The sequence below is a fragment of the Sarcophilus harrisii genome, chromosome 6 (assembly GCF_902635505.1).
Source record: "Sarcophilus harrisii chromosome 6, mSarHar1.11, whole genome shotgun sequence".
Classification (NCBI taxonomy): domain Eukaryota; kingdom Metazoa; phylum Chordata; class Mammalia; order Dasyuromorphia; family Dasyuridae; genus Sarcophilus; species Sarcophilus harrisii.
The window spans coordinates 210,228,962-210,252,482 of NC_045431.1; the positions used below are offsets into that span (position 1 = coordinate 210,228,962).

General features: G+C 36.5%; 1 long non-coding RNA gene across 3 annotated transcripts in view; it reads right to left on the reverse strand.

Moving 5' to 3' along the window:
* Positions 1–3,406: 3,406 nt before the first annotated feature.
* The window catches only part of LOC116419869, a 32,835-nt gene continuing 12,720 nt past the window's right edge, over positions 3,407–23,521 (reverse strand). Inside the window, exons 3-5 of one of the 3 annotated variants that reach the window (XR_004230197.1) lie at positions 10,608–10,695; positions 4,091–4,163; positions 3,407–3,617 (exon numbers count right to left, since the gene is read on the reverse strand). This is a non-coding gene — a long non-coding RNA (uncharacterized LOC116419869). Of the gene's footprint in view, positions 3,618–3,946; positions 4,164–10,607; positions 10,696–23,521 lie in introns of all 3 variants that reach the window. The other 2 variants (XR_004230195.1, XR_004230196.1) reach the window with 2 other exon arrangements.

Genomic DNA, 23,521 nt, shown 5'->3' on the forward strand with positions numbered 1-23,521 from the left:
GCTTTTTTCTCAAAACAGATTTCTAGAGTCACTAATCCTAAATTAACAGGAAATAATTTCCTAGTCATGTTCCATATTCTAGATGAAATTTATTTTCATTTCCTTAGAATACTGGCTTTGCACATAGTTCAAATAGGCATTCACCTGTATGTTCTGAATCAAGGGATACTATAGCAAGGTCCAAGAGCATTTTTTCACATTGGCTTGCCACAACTCAACTATTTACCATTAGAAAATTTTCCCTTTCATGGAGTAATTGCAACTTCTAGGAATTCGCTCCTAAACCAGACATATTCTTGGAAGTAGAACATTAAAAGCAATTATCATCCATTACCATCTTAACATGACATGGGCTATCTGATTAATTTTAGTCACTCTGCAAATCTCAAGGGAATAGGACTCATGGTAGATAAGTTTCTCTTGGCGGTTGGGCAGGATAGTCCAAGTTTGGCTGAGAAGAGCTCTGCAAAGTAGGAAACATGAAGAAAAAGAAGCAAAATGAAATCACCTTTTCCCCAGGGGAGGGAACATTAGAGTAAAGACAGAAAATGAAATCTTCTGCCAGAGGATCTCTTATGTTTGAAATTGTTACATGTATTTGGAATTTGAATATATTTCTGAGGTAATGGTTATTCATTCAAACGTTTTTGTTTTTCCTTTTTTGATAACACTTTTCTTAGTATAGCAAGCTTGCTCTGGCTCAACATACCAGAACTAGGAAAGCTCTTGGGTTTCTAGATGGGTTCCATCTTCTTTAATGCCTTCAGTTCAAGGCCTTGGCAACTTCATTTCTCCCATTGCTAGGAATCCAAGATGGTTAGTTATCAATGCTACTTAACCTTTTCTAACTTTTACAAAGAAATAGTTCCCTTAAAAATATAGCAGTAACAAAAGTATAAATATGTCATCCTCTAATACTTTGGTATACTTTCCCTTAACCCACTTCACTCTCTGGGGAGAGCAGGTTCAACAATGAGCAGTTTCTATACAGAATTAGTCCCACTTAGTACAAATCCAAAGGAGGTATCCCAGCCAGATGAGTCCCTGTCTACTAAGACACTGCCCCTACTAAGTGGCATTCCAAGATCACCCCCAAAAGCCATTTCATGTTCTTCAGGACACTGATAAAGAACCAGGGGCAAAAAAATCCAGATTTTGAGATGGAAAGATAGCATAAAGGATTTCTCAATGGGACTCTGCTTCTGCTTCAAGAGGCAATTAATTGGGAATAAGGCTGAAAGAAGAAAGAGAAGTACTGTTGTCTCTCATATAAAATGCAGGAACAAATGAGAATCCAGGGTCTCTATTCACAATGCCACATGGCCTCCAAGGGGAGAACATCCAGGATTCTTCCCCTTACACCCCAAGTGAAGTGGTCAGAGATCCATGAGCTTAACAAAATGCAGCCAAAGGAAAATAATGGCTAAGGTCCACTCAATTTTGAATGTCTCCTATTCACTATAATAAGACTGTTTGTAAACTATGAGAATTGAACCAGAACCAGATAAAGATCATTATCCTATATTACTCCAAGTACTTCTATCATATTTCTTCTGAAAGCATGCTCTCTCACATAGGGAGATGCCTTCTGAGTTCTCTGCACATGGGCCAGGCCCTGTTACACTAGTAATATTATAAACTGTCCACTTTAAATTTGGGAAATAGTCTTAGAATATTCTCTCTGTCTCTTTGTCTCTATCTCTCTGTCTCTCTTTGTCTCTGTCTCTGTTTCTCTTGTTTCTCTCTATCTCTCTCTGTTTCTCTCTCTCTCTCTCTCTCTCTCTCTCTCTCTCTCTCTCTGTGTCTCTGTGTCTATCTCTTTGACTCTGTCTCTCTCTGTCTTTGTCTTTGTTTCTCTCTGTCTCTGTCTGTCTCTATCTCTATCTTTGTCTTTCTGTCTCTCTGTCTGTCTCTCTGTCTCTCTCTGTCTCTTTCTGTCTGTCTCTCTTTCTCTGTCTGTCTCTATTTCTCTCTGTCTCTCTCTCTCTCTCTCTGTCTCTCTCTCTGTTTCTCTCTCTCTCTCTCTGTCTCTCTCTCTTTCTCTCTCTCTCTCTCTCTCTCTCTCTCTCTCTCTCTTCTCTCTCTCTCTCTCTCCCCCTGTAGGGAGAGTTAGAATTTCTGTTTTCCTTAGAAATGGAATATCAGTCTAAATTAATGAGTTAATCTCCCAAAATGCACCAGGTTTTCTATGCCTTTAGGTTTCTGACACAAGTATACTTCAAATATATTCCAGTTTTATCTGTAAAACAATAGACCTGTTGTTTTTTGTTCATCACTGCTTTAGGAATATAATAACAATGACATTAACTGACCTTTATGTAGTGCTTTGCAGGTACAAAGAGCTTCTATTTGTTTTCTTCAGTTCCACCCAAATTGGTCTTCTTCATATACACCATTCCATCCCATTTCTGTGTCTTTCCTTAGGCTGTCTTTCTCCCATGTCCGGAATTCTATTTTCTCCTTTCCTCTGTCTCTAGGAAGCCCTTCTTCAAAATTCAGCCCGAACCCTGCCTCTTACAGCAAGTCTTCCATGATTCCTTTGAACTATTTCTTCCCTCCCTCCAAAAAATCACCTTGTGTCTCTTTTGTATTTTGTTATATACACGTACATTAAACATGTTGTCCTTCCCTATAGAGTGCAAGCTCCCTGAGGACAGGGACTGTTTCATTTTTTCATTTGATTCTCAGAACAAATTGGGGTTGATAACATAAAAATGAGATGTGATTTTGTTGGTAGAGAATTTTCAGTGTGTTCAGTGGTTAGTTCTCTCGAGCAATTATGATTCCCTGTGTTTCTATCTCTGTGTGTCTCTATCTTTCTCTCCTATGGTTAAGTGACTTTCTCAAGATTAGACAGCTGGCTAGTGACACAGCCAAAATCAAACCTAGACTCCAGATCCCAAGTCCCATCCTCTTTCTCCTACGTCAATACGCTGCTTAGAGAGCTCATTAATCTTTTTAAATATGCATTGGTCTTGCCACAAATCCACTCGGCAACCTACAATTCACTTTTCATGTGATCTTATGCTGAAAAGAAATGACTAGTTTTTTTTCATTAATATAAGTCCAAGTCCCGAGAGGAATTGCCCACATGCATGTGTGACCTAATGTGCAGACTAATGTGGGAAAATATTTTATTAACAAAAGGACATTTTGGTTCATAAATTTCAAGATGTCATGGTTGCCAAAAAGAAAAAAAAAACAGTCGAAAAGCATAGGGTTTCTTTTAATAATGAAAAATGCCAGATGAGTGCCCTGCTAGTGTAATGTTATTGTATTGGAAGGAGTTATAAATTTTATGAGATGTGACTTATTTATGAAAAGAAGGAAGAGGGAAATTGATTTTTTTTAAAAAAAAATTCTTTTGCATTACTATCTAAAGAAGGAAAGACTGCAGAAACTCATAGTAAAGTCTACAAAGACAATAATGCACTTTTAATAGAAGACAAATGCTCTGAGATATTAAAATAATTAATCAAACAGATAAACCTTCCATTTGCATCTGTCTGGCATCACAATGAAATTTTTTGAGGTGATAGTTCTGTAGATAAAAAATCGGAAGTGTACCAGATTATAGATTGTACCAGGAGACTTGCTTTCTTCCATGCTGCAAAATCCTGATGGGGAAAACAAGACAGATATTCAAGCAACATGCACAAAGAAGATGTGCTCTGCCTCTAGCCTGCCCAGATTCAGGTTCAATGAAATTCTGGTCACGTTGGAGGGAGCCCAGCCCTGCTTGCATTTAATCAGCTTGCAGAGAGTTAGTGGGGCATAGAGCCTTGTTGATCCAGCCCCTACATCCATAATTTATTTCCCCTAAATCAGGCTGGGCTCATTTCCCAGCATTTGACACATGATATGGGAGGCTATATAGGAAAGACTATATGCTACACTGTATGCATGTTCAAAGCACTTACAAATGTAGATCAATTCTGCCACTTACACAAAAGGCAACCTAAGTGGAAAGTATTCTCATTAGAGTGTTGTGTAGAACCCTACTTGCCCCCTTTGGCAAATGAGGTAGACACCGGATCAAGAAAATAAAACCTCCCACTCTCTGCAGAAATTGATGGGTCGGCAGGTATACCATATTCATCATCTTTCAAACTGGCACACCATCTCTGGGATCCTGATTTATTCCCGTTGTATCTGGAAGGATTCTGAAAGAGAAACAAATAATAAGAAAAGATGGACATAGGACTCCAAATGCCAACATATAACCTAGAATGCTGATACTGGTACTCAGGAAGATCTCAGTTCCAATCCTGCCTCAGGCTGTTAGCATCTGTCTGATCCAGGTTGGTCATTTAAATCCTTTAAGCCAGTTTCCTCATCTATAAAAATATAGGGTGTTAATAGCTTTTTCGCATTGTTGCACTAAAATAAAATAATGTGTGTAAAGTGATTTACCAACGTTAAATCGGTCTATGGACCAGCAGGGTGGTAAGGAACTTTAATAAGGAGCTTTGTCCCCTTCAAAGTGGAAATTTCAAATAAAAGGTTTTCTTGCTGAAATGGCAGGAGCATCATATTGTGGAAGTTCTACTAGAAAGAGAATTAGTTTTCTTGTGCAGCAAGATAATTGTATTATTATGTATGCATATATTGGATTTAACATGTATTTCTACCATATTTAACACATATTGGACTACTTGCCACTTAGAGGAGGGGATGGGCAAATTGGAACACAAGGTTTTGCAAGGGTTAATGTTGAAGAATTATCCATGCATATGTTTTTAAAAAATAAAAAGCTTTTATAAAAAATAAAATAGATCTTCAAAAAAAAAAAAAGAAATAAAAGAGAATCAGAAGAAAGCAGGAAATCTTTCTTTTGCCATTTAACTACCTCTATCATCACAGGTGATTCACTTATCCCTTCTGAAACTGTTTTCTTATCCATAAAATGAGAGTAATAATATCTGTCATGCACATTACTGTGTAGGATGTTCTGATGTTCAAATGAGATGATGCTGGAAAGCGACATATTCTAATAACTATATATATGTATATGTAGTAACTATATATACACAAATATATTAAAGTTTGGATTCATGATTTCATCAATTAGAGAAACTTCTTCTACTAATGAATGTTTATAGAGAATTATCCTGAGGACAACTTTATCCACAGGGTGATGCTGCTTCTCAAAAAATTATACAAATCTCAGATATGAATTTTGACAGGCTATTCATCATTTTTAGTTTACCAAATCTAGTTAGCTATTTTCTTACTTACTAAGAATTGAGAATTTATATGATCTTTTCCAGACTTCACTTACAGTATTCAAAGATCTTGACATACATGGTCTCATTTTGTTCTCATGACAACCTTGTGAAATAAACAGACCTGACATTTTTATCCCTTGTCATTTAACACTGTCTCTCTGTCTCTCTGCCTCTATCTGTTTGTCTCTCTTTTCTCCTTAAATCACTTAACCCTGTTGGCCTCAATTTCCCCATCTGTAAAATAAGCTAGAGAAGGAAATGGCAAACCACTTTAGTATGTTTGCCAAGAAAACTCCAAATGGGATCTCAAAGAGTCATACTGAGAAACAACTCAATAACAACAACAAAAGACTTGGAATCTCTATCACCTATGTAATTTGGGAGATTTAAATAAAAATTTGACGCAAGTGAGGAGACTGAGGCTTTGAGGGTGACTTGCCTCTGGTTCACAGACAGTGAGCAGCAGAGTGAAAGTTCCAGGTTGATCACTTTATGAATTTATCCAATCATTTCAAAATGATTTCAAAAGTGACAGAGTGAAGCATCCAGCCCATTTGCAAAATACACAGCTGTTCCTGCACTCCTCTTCTGCTGTTGCAAAAAGAACCTGATTTGGGGGACTGCTGGTATTTATAGCCAGGCGACATCAAAAAGCAGTTCCTTGCTTATTTGCCATTCGAAGGCTAGCCTGGGTGTCCCTTGTGACTCATTTGGTATTCAGCGGGGGTCCTGGGCCTGCCTTCCTTAGTACAGTTCTCATGAATCCTTAATTCCATTTGAGTTCAGCAATGCCAGAGTCACTTTCCATCAACCTGCCCACTCAGCTGCTTTGAGTCAGCCTCCCCAGTGCAGTGTCAGACTCCTTTTCTGAGATGGATTGGGTGCTGGACAGCTCATGGTAAGAGGCAAAGACGTTGAAGGTCAGTCATACTGTAATCTTCCAAACTGCTGCCATCCCCGTTCTCTTGATATGGATTGTGACAAAACTATATATGCAGAGGATCCAGAGTCTTAGGATTGGAAGGAACCATAATTCTCCAGTCCTCGCTAATGTCCCTCCATTTTATAGTTAAAGAAATAGATTCAGAGAGGCTAAAAAGTTGTCCAAAGCAATGGAGAAAATGGCAAAGACTAAATTCTAATTCATTCTATGCCATCTCTCCATCTGTTAAGATCTCTATGCATGTATTTCTCTGTCTCTGTCTCTCTGTCTGTCTGCCTATCTATCTATCTATCTATCTATTCATTCTTCCATTCATCCATCCATTCATATAGCTCTCTTTTTGCCTTTCTTCTTTCCCCCTCCTCTCTCTTTTGATCCATTGATCTATCTACCAGAGAAGATCTATCTGCCATCTAAGATGGTAAAGGGTCTGAAGACGATGCAATATGATTATCATGTGAAGGAAATAAAGATTTTTTAACATATAGAAGACTTGGAATTGTGGGATTGCTAAAGGAGTCTTTAAATGTTTGAAAAATAGTGATATGGAAGTGTTATTAGACTTCTACTGCTTGGCTTTAGAGGGCAGAATTAGGAACAATATAAAGAAATTTCAGAATGTTCAGCCTGAATATGAGGATAAACTACCCCTTTGGAATTTTCCAAAAATGGATATGGGATGCTTCGGGAGGCCCTTACTGAAGGTCTTTAAAGTGGGCCTAGATGATTAGCCATGAGTTATACTGTAGAGGGATTCCTGAAATCTTCTGACTCTGACATTCTACAGTTCTATTATCTGGACAACATAGAGGGGATATTTCATATTTATCCCTCCTTTACTCTCAATTTTATGGGTTATTTCGGCAAAAGTAGGCCTGGAATATCGGCAGTTGGTGGTGCAGTGGGTAGAGTACCAGGCCTGAATTCAGGAATACCTGAGTTAAAATTTTGGGTTTAGACACTTCCTAAATGTGATTTTGGACAATTCATTTAATCCTATAGACCTCAGTTTCCTCATCTGTAAAATAAATTGATCAGGGAAAGGACCTGATATCATCAAGATGTAATTTCAGAAGCTCAAATTAAAAATTGAAATATTTGAAAAATCAGGAAGCTCAAATGGAATTCATGGGGATTTCAAGTGAAACCAGCTCAAGCTTGGTGGTGAATTAGGAAAACTCAATTAGTAGCAGGAGCATTTAATGGCAAAATGATAGTTTGCTGAGATGTGCTATGAAATATACTTGTTTTTCACTGGCAACTATCTTCATTTGCATTTTTTCTGCTAAGTTTCACTCCAAGTTTCACTATCCACTGAGATACAAAAGGGCATAGGACATTTCAAAGTAAGCCTATATAGCAAAGAAATTCATCACAAAACTGCCCCTTCATAAGATCAGCAAGTCCTGGTGTTTGTCACCTCACACTTTTATGGGGATTAAACCAACATTGAAAACAGCTTTATGCTGACAAATGAGTTTGGTAGCTAACATATATTCGTCTTGTTGGCTAGTTAACCCAGTCAGTCATGAAAAATATAGGAATCCTTAACTTTAGAGAGCTGATTATATGAAATATCATTTCCCTTTTTTCTTAGAAGTGGTGGACTACAGGGACATAATGAGGCATATGCTGCTGACTGCTTTGATTAAATTTTCTCCTTTCTCCTGGAGAGCTCTTTTGGGGGATTATTGGAAGATGACAGCATTGTGGAAGAAAAAAACCAGTATTGACATATTGAAAAATATGATGAATGGTTTCTTTTTCTATTGGAGAATAGAGACAAAAAAGAAAATATACCCACAAATACCAAGAGACTGTTACTTTCAAATCTCCCTTTTTAATTCCCACTGGATTCTTTTGTCCTGTGGCAGGGTAGTATCCTGTTTGGAAGTCTTATAGTAGTGAATCTCCCAAATGCCTGTCCTACCAGATGGGTAGGCGGAGCTGTAAAAATAATTCATACAATGATTTATTCAGAAGCTAGGTCCCCCCGGAAGAAAATAAAACACAGGCTTAATAGCTGAAGTATGAACATGACAGGTATCTAAATGATCAGAAATTTACAGCTCCCTGAAACCCACTACACATGTGTGGCTGGCACACACAATTCTTTAATCAACCTGGGCTCGGTTCTCACATATCCATGGCAGGTCAGAAGGGGTGAGCGATTCCAATCAATACCCAGTTGTTAGAGTAACAGCCATGTCCGTTCTGGATGGCTGACGGGTGAAAACATGTTTGTTCTACTTAATGTGACACAGTCCTGTCAAATTAACAAGCACGATGGCAGAAGCAAGCTTGCTTAATGGGTCAGAGTCGGTTTCACAGAGGATTTATCATCAACCTCCAACCAAGGGACCCCAAACCTCATTAGCGAAGGTTTATTTGTGGGTAATAACTTAAGGCAGATCTTGTACTTCCGCCAGCCTTTGTCTGTTCTGCAAAGAACTGTAAGTGATTTTCCTTATCAAAAAGTGCCCTTTTTGCTTCCGTAAACTTCTCCTCCTCGTACTTGGGTTGGGTTAATGTATTCTGGACAACATGGAGGATTTAAACTACTGTCAAGAGATTATTCATGACCATACAACATGCTTTCCTGAAACAGCTAGACAATTAAGGAGCAAGGGGTTTCAGATAAGGTCCTTAATCTTCATATTACTTTTAATATTGAGATTTATGCCTAATGAAAACAATATATCTATATACACATAAATGCATACACACATGCACATATATATATTTACCTTTCTGACATGACAGAATCAAAGCTTTAAGTCAGGTTGGTTTTAGAATACAATTCATTGTTTGTGAGAATATAGGAAAAGAGCTTAAACAGTAAGTGGAAATTTTTGTGACTGGAGTAAAGGGCACAAAAAGTGACTTCAGTTGAGGGGGTAACTGAGAGGTATCATAAAGATCCCCTGACATTAGTATAAGGATGCTCTTAGAAAGGTACCTTGGACAGAGAAGCTCACACTAGTCTAAGAATCAACAAAAGGAGTTTTCAGCACCCTCTGAGTATGGAACTCTGGGATAAAGCTCTGATTGCCCAGTCCTAGTTTATGATTCTGAGGGTAGCTGAGAGAGGGATTTCTTCTCATCTCAGCCCTGGAGACTTGTAGCAAGGGCACATACAAACCTGAAATATTCTGATTTTTTAGGTCATCTCTTCACTCTATGACATATAGCAATAAGTTTTAGAAAGAACAGCAATTAAAAGGTCATAGGAAATAGGTCAAGAGTTTGAATGGGATCTGACAGGTCATGTAGTTGGAACCAAGGCTAAGGAGACTAAATCACTTAGCCATGGGTGTTCAGGTAAAGTCAGAAGCCAGATTTCAATACAGGTCCTCTGATATGAAAACCACTGGACTTTTTGCTGTACATTGTAGCTGATCTCAAATAGTATGCCTATGGCCTAGAGTCTTGTCTTAATTCCATTTAACAATGGAAATAATTACAGGACTTCAATAGGAGGAGGAATTTGAGACTTGAGGTTAAATACCTGGTTCTTAGCCCTGATTTCCTAATAATGTCATTAAAGAGCAATGAGCACATTCCTTATCCTCTATGAACCTTAGTTCCCTCACAGCATTGTTATAAGAGGAATGAGGAAATGAAAGTAAGTCTTTTCTGTGCTCCAAATCTTCTATAATCTACTATAGCATATACTACATTATACTGTACCAGGGGTGGGGAACTTTTTTTCTGCCAAGGGCCATTTGGGTATTTATAACATCATTCATAGGCCATACAAAATTATCAACTTACAGAACTCAAACAGTGAAAGGTTGTTCTATCTAGCTTCCAGCTCACCATCACCTCCAATTGCTTTGACAGAGCCAGTAAAAATGATTTCATGAGCCTTAAATGTTCTACAGACTGGATGTTCTCCACCCTTGCATTAGACTATAGTATTATGGCATTGTTGTTTAGAAATTTTTCAGCCATGTCCAACTCTTTGTCTCCATTTGGGATCTTTTCAGCAAAGATATTGCCATTTCCTTCTCCAGCTCATCTTAAAGATGAGAAAATTGAGGCAAATAGGGTGAGGTGACTTGCCCAGGGTCACACAGGTAGTAAGTATCTGAGGATTTATTTGTACTAGATCTTCCCAACTCCAAGCCTGGTACTCTATCCATGAGCCAACTAGCTTTTCTTATACTATTATATTTCATTATTACTATATATTAGTCTATATAATCTATGTTTCCTAGACCATATTAAACCATAGTATAATCCTTGCATTCTATAAACTAACTAAACCAATTCCTAATATAGAAGATATTCTACATTGAATAGAATCATACTTAAATACTCTAATATTTTATATTTCTGTGCTGCCATTCATGTGAATAATTATACTTATCCATGCTGTCCTATTTGGTATTTCTCGCTTATTTCATCCTGATAATCTGGCACAAAGTACCTACCTAAGTATACCAATGGAGTCCTTGGGCTGTCCATTGATTTTTATCCCTCTTTTTCATGCTGTGAATGCCTATGGAGTTAGATGACAAACTAGAATAGAAATAACGAGGTTATAAAAAGAACTCTCTCTTTCTCTTTCTACACACACACACATACACACACACACACACACACACACACACACACAAGAACCAGCTAAATAAATAAAACAAGTACTTTTTAAAAGACATATAACCAACTAGCAAAAGACTATCATAAAAATAGTTTAAAACACCAACTTCCTGATTTAAGAATCTTAAAGTGAAGATATTACCTGGGTCTATATGGAATGGGGACAATTAGAAGCAATTTCCAAATCAAGCCTAAATGATACTTTTCCAATGACAGAAAAAGTCCATTATAATATGGACTTCTTTTTGCAATTTGTTTATGCTATGAGTTTGATTCACTAATCAATCAACAAGAATTTAAGTGCCCACTATAGGATAGATACTGTGCTAGGTAGTATGAAATACAAAGGAAATGGAAAGGTGTTGTCCCCTTTATCCCAAAAGGTAGTTCCTTATAATTTGGATCACAAGAGTCCTCATTTGGGAGGGATTGATATAGAGGAGTAGAAAATTTCTTAGATTGGGAATCTGGAGCCCTTGATTCTAGCCATACTGCTAGCAGTCATTAATATTTAAGTGCCTTCTGGGGCCAAGCAGAATAAAGTTAAGCTCCTTCATCCCTGGCAGTCCTTCAGATATTTGAAGACAGTAATCATATTTCCCATAAGTCTTTGCTTCTTCGAGGTAATAATTCCCTTTCCTTTGAGTGTCATTATCTGGAATGATTTGCAAGTCTCTTAGTCACCAATCCCTTATATTCTCAAGAACACTAGCTCTGGAGTCTGAAGCCTTAGGTTCATAAGGAAGGTCACACCATGGGGTCAGACAGGAAGCAATTTTCAGAAATGATGAATAACATGCTCAGTGACCTTAGGAAACCACTGTCCCTTCCCTATAGCAAATCTTGCAGCTCTAGTGAAATTAAGCTACAGTGCTTTGCCTCCCATCCAACAAAGTGCAATCTCAGCTGTGTATCATGCAGACAAAGAAACCTGATAAAATGCCCACATATATCAGGCATAAGACTGGTACGAATGGCCTCTCTAGGAAATCCAACTTCAAAACTTACTTTTGCCTGCAAATCAGAGACAATTACAGTTAAAAGGACTTTGGGACAGCAGTTACTACATCCCATCATCTTGGAAGTAGGAAAGGATGCAGATAAGCAAAGTCATTTTCCTGAGATCATGTAACTAAAACAAACAAACAAACAAACAAACAAAACCTTAATTCTAGGGCCTCCCTTCTGCTAGTTCCAATTTATCCCATATATAGCATTGTCCAGCTCACACCTAGGATCCTCCTTCTCCTGTTTTTATACTCCCTGATTATCCCCTCTGCTTCCTACTAGAAGTTTCAGAATTTTGTTTAAGTTCCATGGCTGTGACATCGGATTTGGTAAGAGGGCAGGATACCTTGGGGGATGGACATCATCTTGCTATCACTGCACCAGATCAGGACATGCTATTGTGTACTATCTTATACTCCTCAAAAAAAAATCACTCTATATACAAGAATTCCTCCTTATAGATTTGAATGTTTAGATTCTTTAGACTCAAAATAAGTAAAAAAATTTATTAAGTATCTATTATGGACCAGGAACTAAGGATCTAGGCAAAAGATAATCCTTGTTTTTGAGGAATTCATAGAGAGATAATAACATGCAAACAATTCTGCAAAAATAAGGAATATACAAAATAATTTAAAGATAATCAACAAAAAGAAGACACTAAAATTATGAGGGAACAAGAAAAACTTCCTGTAGAAGGTGAGATTATTTTAGCTAAGAGTTGGAGAAAGCTGAAAGTGGATATGAGAGGAGAGAAAATGACATTTTCCCATTTCCTTAATATATTAACTCAGGAGAACCTTTAAAACCCAATTTAACTTGTTCTTATGCAAGAGATGCCCAGCAATCAGGCTTATATAAACTGGAGCCTGTCAGTAAACATTGTGCAAAACCCATTATGAAGCTAAGACCTCAGATATGCAGTAACTTTCTTCTCCAAATAAAATTTAGTAATTGACTGACCTTGCAAGGCAGAGAAGCAGTAGAGAGAGAATGGGGAGGGGCAGCAATTGGAATATTCAGTGCTTAGGCCTTGAACTTTGATATCAGAAGAAGAAAATGAGCTCTATTTACAGGCAGAAACTGAGAGTCTGGACATTGACATTCTTCCAAATATAAGCTATTAACAGCTTCTTTTTGACAGGTACAGAAACCAAGATATTAATTGTGGAAGCTGAGCCTCATTCATCAAAGATCAGCCCGAACTGGCAAGAACATTTTCTAGCACAAGACAGAAGATGAATCAAGCTTTTTGTTAAAATATCCTGCAAATGATGAGATAAACATGATAATGAATTGCATTTTGGATTCTGATAGGGAATGCATCAGGTCCTAGGACAATTAGTGAGCAACCATTAGACTATTAGAACAGGGCCTGGGTGTGACAGATGAATTTTACAGCAAAATAATGCTCAGTAAAAAATTTCTAGTTAATTTAATTTTCCAGTTAGGTAAGGGTTATTTAAAATTTTTGTAATTTTTTGTTGAAAAAGCTTTTTTTTGAGAATTTATTTTTTTAAATCAAGCTTTCAATTTAAGAAAAAAGCTTTTAAAAATGTTATCTTCCCTTAATTTTGGTATATATATATATATATATATATATATATAAAATCTATCTATCTATCTATCTGTCTATCTATGTATCTATGTATCTATATTTATCTTAGAGAGAGGTACTGCCAGTATAGGTTAGGATAGTGATAGAAATGGAGAGGGCAAAATATTTTAAATAAAATCTGTAGGAATTGAAACTGATTAGTAGTTCAGGAAGATGAGAAAAGAATCAAAAGTTCAATCAATGGCACACAGTAGGTACTTAATACATATGTACTGAGTTAAATCTAATTAATATAATATAATTTAAAAGTTTTATTGTTGCTTTTGATTTCAATTATATTTTCCCTCATTGAACTTTCTTAACCATGAAAATTCATGAAGTCAAATAGACATTGTGATAGCAGCTGACAGCATGTGCTACATATTTTATCCATGATCTCTTTTCCCTCTAGCTAGGAGGAGAAAGGTATAGTTTGTTGTTTTTTCTCTAGGAACCCGACTGATTTTTCAATCAGAGTTCACCTCTTCTTTTGTGTTTTCCTTTTTACTTCAATCCTCAACCAATTTGTTACATATTTAAAACTGAAAAAGACTTTGGACTTCGGGGAGACCATATATTTCATTTTACAATTGAGGAAACTGAGACCCAAAAGTTAATGGCTTATTTCAAGTCATTCAGGTAGAGTCCTAGAATATGTGTTTAGACAAGGAAAGAGACTTAGAGGATGTCTACTCCAATTCCTTTACTTTTACAAATAAGCAACTGAGGTCTGAAGGCTGTGATTTGCCAAGTCAATAACAGAACCAGGATTTGAAGTCATATGCTATAATTTCTCTTCTGGAATCTTTCCCTTATATCATGCTGGATTGTCTTAGTATGAGTGCTTTGTGGGAATGGGGTGGGAGTAGGGTTGGGGAGGAGCATCTAAAAAAGAGGAAGATGATTTTATGGAATATAGGTGGCAGAACCTTGTTTATTTTCCAGTTTTTCCCAGGACTCAAATTACAAGACAGAAAAAAAAGCAGTTTTAATTCAGAGAAATTCAATTTACAAAACCCTAGCAATTATACCTCCACCATTGCTCATGATGTTTCAGGAAGGCAGCTTACAAATAGAAGCGTGTTACCCAATTGATTTTTGAGAAAATTGATACCAACTTTGAATACAACCAAAGCACTAGCATCTTGATTACAAATGCCCATGGCAACCACAGAGAAATTTGCACCGAGAAAGCGCACCAAAATAAAACCCCAATTGCTAGAATCAAGTTCTCAAAAATTCAAGGCTTTGTCTCTTTCCATCATAATCAGATCTCTTCATGGCACTCCAAAATGCCAGCTAAATCACTCCAAATTATAATAACTGATATTTCTATAACAGTTTAAAAGAAGTAAGGCAATTCACACACATTTTCTTATATGATCTTATCAGCCCTGTGAGAAAGGTACTACAGGTATTTATTATACCCATTCTACACATGGAAAAGCTGAGATGCCATATAGTATTTCTGATGCCCATTTTGCTAATGGGGAAACTGAAGCTTAAGGAAGTAATAATGGATTTATTCTGCTTGGAATCAGAGACCATAGTCTCTTTATGTAGACCATATTACAACCTACTAAGGTTGTAGGAGCAGTGGAGGTAGCACAGAAATTCTTACTGTAAAGTAGGGTCTTTCTAGCAACTGGAATTAATCAAAAGTGATTCATCTTACAAGTTTCCCCCTCACTTACAGTTTTAGCAGTTTGTCAAATATGTTGTAAAGGGGATTTTAATTCAAGAGTGAATTAGCCTCCAAGATACCTTCTTACTTTGAAATTTTGTGACCTTTGACTGGCCCAAGAACATAAAACTCATATGTATCAAGGGTGGGATTTAAAACTAGGCCCTCCAAATTCTAAGCCTATTAATGTTATGCCATAGTTTCCTTGAATTGTTCTACCTCAGTTTCCCTTAATTATTCTACTTCAGTTACTTTAGTTTTCCTGAATTGTTCTGCCTCAGCCTCCCTGGTCCCCTCCCCTTCCTGACCATAAGAACTGATATAAATTAGGACAGAGATAAATAACCTTGACCATTAGCATTCCATAGAGCCATAAATTGTAGATAGATTATTTAGAGATAGGTAAGCATATCTTCATTTCGGACATCCTGGCTCCTAGGTCCTCCTAAGTTATCAAGAATTTATAGTCCTCACCCCCAATCTGTCAGAACCAAATATATGATCCATTCCTGAAAAGTTTCCTCTCACCAGTGCTCTACCCCGACCCCTGCCTTTGTTTCTCCTGATTGCTGAAGCCCTATAAAAATCCCTGTAATTCTTCACTGGTTGCTGGATACTTTGAGACTTATTCAGCCCTGGAGGCAATATGGATCCTGTTTTGCCCACAGCACAATCTCTCCCTCTCAAATAAAATATTAAAAAGTCTGATCTCTATCTTGCCTCAGTTTCTTTGGCATTATATTAGTGCTCCCCTATGTCTTTGAAATCTTTGAATTCAATAATGATGATGATGATGTCCTGGACCTAGAGTGAGGACAAAGAATATTTTGACATTAGCTAGATGCTTAATCATAGGCAAATCATTTAATCTCTGAGGCTTAGGCAATTCCTCAATTTTAAAATTTAATGCCTTTTAAAATTTAAATTAAATTAAAAATTAAAAATGCCTTTTCAATTATAGATGAATTATATCATCAACATCAGCTCTATTGATGATATCAATATCAACTATATCAACAAAATCAAAGATTCTTGATGTATTGGCAAGGGGCTAAGAAAGAGGGAATGGATTTGTTTAAATTGGCCCCCGTGGGAAGAACTCATGGAAATGAATGGAAGTTGTTCTGATGCAGATTTTGACTTGATTGAAAGTGATACAAGGCAATCGACAACAAAAACTTCCATATAATTAGAATTATCCAAAAATGAAATGGTGAGAACTTGAGAAACAATGAGTTCCCACTGTTGAAAGCTAATGCTAAAAAACTACTTGCAAGGGTTGTTGTGGAAGGAATTCTTACTCATATGTGCTTTGGGCTACATGAAATCCTTGCAAATTTGGGATTATGTGTAAGGGCTGCACATTAATTTTGAGGGTGTGATATATAGGCTAGATTGGAGTGAGTCTATATTGGAAGGAGAGTAGTTTAAAAGCTATTGTAAAGCAGCTAGTTGGTGTAAAAGCACTAGTCCTGAAGTCAGGAGGACCCAAGTTCAAATCTGGACTCAGACACTTCACACTTTCCCGGCTGTGACCTTGGACAAGTCACTTAACCCCAGTTGCCTCAGCCAAAAAAAAAAAAAGCTATAGATGTAGTTAGTTTTGGGAAGAGGTGATGGTGGTCTACATTAGGGTGGTAACAATAGAAATGGAGAGAATGGGCTATATTAAATACAAATTGTACAAGTAAATTCCATGGGACTTGCAACTGATTAGTTTGGGTAGATGAAGGAGAAGAAAAAAATCAGCAGTTGGATGTCTAGGATGATGATTGTGCCATAAATAGAGAGAGGTCAAGAGGAGAGGCAGGTTAAGTGTAGAGGATGATATGATATGAGGAAAAGCACAGAATATTAAATATTCCGTGAACAGAAAGCCATGAACAAAGCCTTTGGAGATGTCCACAGATAATAGAAGAATTTGTGGGAGCATTGGCTCTGGAATCAAGGGATTTGGTTTTAATTCTCATCTCTAATGCTTGATACTTGGGCAAGTTATTTAATATCTTTGGGCCTAATTTCCATATCTGTATAGTAAGTGGATTGACCTAGAGCCCCCCCCCCACACTTTCTGCTTTAAATTACCCAGATTCTTTATTTGTTACATCATTTTACTAATTTCACTAATTTCACAATTCACATAATTTCAACCCTTGCATCACCAATTAAAATTTAAAGAATATTTACAATGCATATAATGTGACATCAGAGCCTATGAGATGTTTTGACTCCCCCAAATCATTCTGCCCAATAATAACTGGTAACTTCTAGAACAGGAAAGAAAATATGAAGGCAGAATTTAGCTGTTTTCTTAGCAGTTGCTTCTATACCTGGCTCTCTCTTGGTCGTGATTCTCACTGCATGACCTTTCTCTTTGTCTCAGTTTTCTCATACTAAAAATGAGTGAGGTGAACTAGATGATTGCTAAGCTTTCCACCAGCTCTAAGCCAATGCATTGATGACTCTGTGACTAAATATGGCTTGAGAGAAGTGTCCTTTACAAATTGACCAACTCAGAAGGTTAGAGCTGCAATACCCCATTTCTCTTGGGGAGCCATTGTATGTACTATTAGACACTGGACTTATTACTACTTAGAATTGATCCATAAAGATAATGAGACTCAGGAGAATAAACAAAGGGGAAAAAGTCTTGACTCCCTTTTTTTTCTGGCACTTCATAATTCAGAAGCCAGTAAATTCAGAAGTCAGTAAATAAGTTGTAGCATATTTAATCAAGACACTTCATCACAAAATCTTAGAATCCTAGAAATGAGAAGTACCTCAGATTGTTCTATCCCCGTCCAAAGTAAGAATCTTCTTTATGTTATCTCTGAAAGCAGATCAAACCTAATTTATTGATTTTTTTATTTTACATTTTTTAAGTCATGTCTGACTTTTCATGATCCTTTCCTTTACAGATAGGAAAAATGAATCAAACAGGGTTAAGTGACTTGCCCAGGGTCACATAACTAGTTTGTGACTCTTTTTGACTCCTAGCTTGGCTCACAATCCACTGTGTCACCTACCTGCATCCAATTTATTGATATATGACATTACATTATGAAAGTGTCTCTACGTTGAAAGGGAGCTCATATACTCTTAACTAATCAAAACCCGGGCAAGAATCTATCTTGAAATGTGAACGATCAATCACTTCATGGCAGAAGGCTGATAGAGATGGTTTGCTCTCATTTCTCATTACCTTCCCAATATCATCTCTTGGTTTTGACTAAGGCTATCATGTTATAACAGAAAGGGTATTGAACTTGAAGTCAAAGAAGATCTATGTTCTAATTCTGCTTCCGATGGTTACTAGCTGGGTAACTCTGGGAAAGAAGCTTAATAACTCTGTGTCTTAGTTTCTTCATCTGTAAAATGAGGAGATTGGATCTGATGGCCCCTAAGGTCTCTTTCTAAGGATCCTATTAGCTACAATGAAGTAATTGCTAAATCTTACGACTGCCTCCATATTAGTTCATTAAATATGTGTTGCATTCAGTCTTACTTAGCAGATATACACATTCCCTTGTAGCTGTTATAATTGTTCTTTTACAAGTTTTGCTTTCCTTAGCAGCACCATGTCTTTGATATTCCTAGCACAGTCCCAAGTGTTCTTGGAGCAAGGCAGTGGCAATGCTTCAGGAAAGAAGCCAGGGGCAGGAATAAGATGACATAAGTTTTCATCACTTTGGCACCAAAAGGGAAACTTTTCCCTTGACATTTTTGAGTAAACTTTTTGAAGACTTCAAGCTTTACATACATTGTTATTGATCAAAGTCTTATATTCAATTGTGAGAAACAGAGATGGGGAAATTCAGCTGAATAAACAAGGAAGGATTGCACATTTCAAAGGCTTCTACTGTTTCAGAGCTCAGGGTTAATTAAATACTCCAGAGCTGGAATGAGCCCTTGAATTACCAAACAGATGTCCCAGAGGCCAGGAGCCCATGTCAAATGATACCTCATTTCTTTCTTCTCCTATCTTGGACAGAAGTAAAAATTCTCTCAAAACTTCTCAGGAAGCCACTGAGTGCACTGGTAAATACCAATAATGGTAAAGAGGAAGAGGATTTGTAGATGTTCTCCAAGCACATCATTAACAGTTTAAAAACTTACAGAAATTGCCAGGTCCTTATTAATGTGAATAATGGATGCCATGGAATGGTTGCATTATTCAAATTCTACTATTTGAAGTTATAATGTAAAATATGGTAATTGGTTCCATTCTAGTGGAAATGTGCAACATGAATTTGAATAATGCAACCAGCCATGGATTCATCATCCACACTAATTGGGACTTGAGCTTACTTTAAAAACACTTCACTGGACACTAGGTATATGCCATTACATGTAGAATGTGGTCAAAAGTGGTCTACCTCAGGAAGAGGATATTAAACAGAGTGGAGTCAAAAGACTTTCTATAGGTAACAGGCTAAGGATCACAATCAATAACGTAGACATGGGAGCATTGAATAAAGTAGTGATGGGATTTGTTCTTTATAGCCAGTGTTGGGTGGAGCGAACCACAGAGTTAACCATTTTTATTTCTGTTGCTATTTTCCCTCTCCCAACTACTGACTCATTGCCTAAATAGGTCCCCCTCTTTTCTTCTTCCTCGCCTTCTCCCTGTCACTCACAAATCCTGTATGTCAAAATATTTCAGTGCTAAATTTGGCTCTTTCTCTTTTCTGGTAATCATCCTGCTTCTCCTTGGCTTTTGGTGACCTAGCTTTACATAGTTTCTCCATTTCCTTATCTTTTCTCATTAGGCAGGATTCCTCTTCTAGCTTGACTCTTGCATGGACCCAATCTAATCCAAATCATTTGGTTGTCATAGTTCCTATCAACTCCAACTTAAGGGCAAGCTTCAGGTGGGATAATGTTATTTATTTATTTATAGAAAGAACAGATTGATAAAAACCTCATCAATTATAATCCTGAGGTTGGCCATCTCAAAGTCAGGAGGTAAGAGATCAGGATCATCCTGAAAAGACTGAGAAAGAAAGCAAAATGCAAGCAAACAACAACAAAAAAAAGGTGGAAATACTGTTGTGATCCACACTCAGTTCCCACAGTTTTCTTTCTGAGACTCTCTTCATCACAAGATTATTGGAACTGATCTAAATCATCTAATTGTTGGAAATATTGGTTCAAAATTTAGCAAACAGTTCTTTGTTTGGAATATATATATATATGTTTATATAAATAAATAAATAAATAAATAAATATATATATATATATATATATATATATATTCACAACACATATACCCGTAGAGAGACATTCATGCAGATACTTACATGTGTATGTATATATATACACACATATACATATATGAATATACACTCATGTATGTGTGTATATATTCTCCATCTTAAAAAATATATATATTTAAGAATAGAAAAGTTTGTGATGATAATTCAGGACCAAATCATAACCATCAGAAATTACAATTAGGTGATCCTTAAAGATCCTGGACTTATTAACCTATACATTCAAGGAAATAGTAAACATTATTGAGCGTATCATTTTGGGTTGAAAAAAATTTACATCTATCCAATATTTCTTAACAAGTTACAACTTGGTACGTAGAAGCTATTTTAAAAATAAACTGATAACTTTCAATACCACAAATATAGATATGAAAATATGAGAAATGATCAAGTAAAATTTACTGGAACCTAATTATTATCATAGATAGAAATATTTCCCATAATCCCCCAGACCATAATCAGATAATCACACCACTGATCTATGAAAAATTGAGAAAAACATTTTAAATATCTGCTATCATATCAACTATTCATAATCTCTACTCACATGAAAGCTTTCAAAATATCATTGTTGTAACATAGCATTTTCACTTTTGTTGTTATTTGCATTTTCTTTTCTTTCCCGTTTTTTTTTTTCTGGTTTGATTTGATTTTTCTTGTGCAGCAAGATAATTGTATAATTATGTATGTATATATTGGATTTAAGATATATTTCTTTTTTATTATAGCTTTTTATTTACAAGACATATGCTTGGATAATTTTTCAGCATCAACCCTTGCAAAACCTTCTGTTCCAACTTTTCCCCTCCTTCCCCCCACTCCCTTCCCCAGATGTCAGGTAGACCAATACATGTTAAATATGTTAAAGTATATGTTAAATACAATATTAACATATATTTCTACCATTTTCAACATACATTTAACATTTAACTACTTGCCATCTAGGGAAAGGGCTCTGGGAAGGGGGGGAATTGGAACACAAGGTTTTGCAAGGGTTAATGTTGAAGAATTATCCATGCAGATGTTTTGAAAATAAAAGGCTTTAATAAAAAAAGAAAAAAAATATTGTTGTTTTTTGATCATGTCTGATTCTTTGTGTCCCCATTTAGCATTTCCTTGACAAAGATACTGGAGTGGTTTGCCATTATCTTCTCCAGCTCATTTTATAGATGTGGAAACTGGGGTTACAGGATTAGATAACTTGCCCAAACCATACAGTTAGTAAGTATTTGAGGCCAGATTTGAATTCATATCTTTTTGACTCCAGGTCCAGCATTCTATGCCCTGTGTCAGTTAAGAGGGGATGAAGTTATATATCATTTGTCTATCTCCTTCTGAAGATATAATGCAAATATTTTCAGAGAGCCTAAAGAAGATGAGCTCATATCATAATATTTTTATTTAACAGCAAAAAGCAATTATTTCAACTTCCTTCATAGAACATTAAATAAAAGATAACAATAATAGTATATATGGCTACTTGTTCCAGCACTATTTCTATCCAAATTCCATCCGAAAAGACAAGAAGAAGATGAATAATATCAATGATAATGATAACAGCTCACATTTATACCTTTTTGAGTTTTTTACAAAACATCATCTCATTTGGTCTTACAAGAACAGATGCTGTTATTGTCCCCATTTTGCAGATGAGATAATGGGTTCATAGAGGTCAGAGGATCATAGGTTCTAAATAAAAAGAACCTTAGAGATCATTAATCCAAATTCTCATCTCACAGATGAGGATGCTAAAGTCCATAACAGGATTTTATGCCAATTTTAGTATTCTATTCATTGGGACTCCACCATACTTCATTCTTCTAAGTCTCATCTTCTCCTGGACCAAAATTTTTCCCCCTCCATCGTTCAATGAAAACAATAGCATTGACCAAACTCATCATGCTAATGTCAGGATTCTTTCAAAGGAATTATTGGTGCTGGCTTCAGGTCTTTGCCTCTGATCCAACTGGATAATCTTCCTCGAGGAATGCAGGCTAACATCCAGACAAGAATGTGAATACCTTCAAGAGACTTCTCAACAGCACCAGATGAAAATGAAGGACCGTGGACAGTGCAGAGGAGCCACAAGCTAATCCGCCAAAGGATAACTTAGAGAAAAGGGTTTGTTTGCCTCAGCAATTACCTAAATTCTACCTATTGTGTCCAACAGGTAGATGGTCTACAGAAGAATCTTGAAATGTTGATTTTGTATCCCATTGGCCAATTTGCTCATTTGCTCACAAATTTCCCTTTCTTAGGTTGCCTGCCAAAAAATGTGACTTAATATATGAAACCAAAGAAATTAAATCACTTCTTGGAGAGTGTTCCTCTGGCTCACTATTGCATGCCAAGTTGAGAATATCTGTGTTGTATTTTCAGCCACATGTGTTGTAGTAATCTTGTGAGGGTAATGAGTTGGCTGCCATTAGAAACTTTTAAAAAATTTTTACAGCGACTGAGGCTGGAGAAAGATATTCTGTGGCAGTTGAAGCCAATACTTTATTTTGGGGGAAAGAAAAAGAAAAAAAAAGTTTAGCTAATCAACTATGATGAATTTCTTAGGAGCCTCTTTGGTTTTAACCATTTGATCACTGTTAGTGTTAGTAATTATAATTGAAAATGGTTTGAAAAAATGCATCGTACTGTTGTGTCATCCAATGCTGTGTGAATTGTCGATGATATTGGAAGGAAGCTCAGGGGTATAGAAAGAATTGAAGGTTTAGAGGTGGAAGTTTAGAGGAAGGAAGAGTGATCATCTAGTCTATTTCTCATTTTAAAAAATCAGCAAATTGAGACTCAAGTTAAGTGATTTACTTGTGGTCACAAAGGTATTAAGGCAGGATTTGAATTCAGGACCTTGCACTCCAGAACTAGCTTGTATTCCAGGGTACCTACATTTTAAATTCTACTTTATGATTTGCAGAGAGCTTTTTACATAATGAATCCATGAAGATAGTAATATAAATGTTATTACTCTCTTTTGACCTATATGGAAACTGAGTTAGCTTGGTATAGTAGGGATGGGAGTTGGTGCTGGATCTGCCTTTTGTTACTTATTCGATGTACATCCAATCCAACCATCCATCTCACAGATGAGGATGTTTAGGCCCAAAACAACTTTTTGACTCCAAGTCCAGAATACTATTCATTGCCCTCCGCTCCCCTCCCTTCATGCTTGTGAGC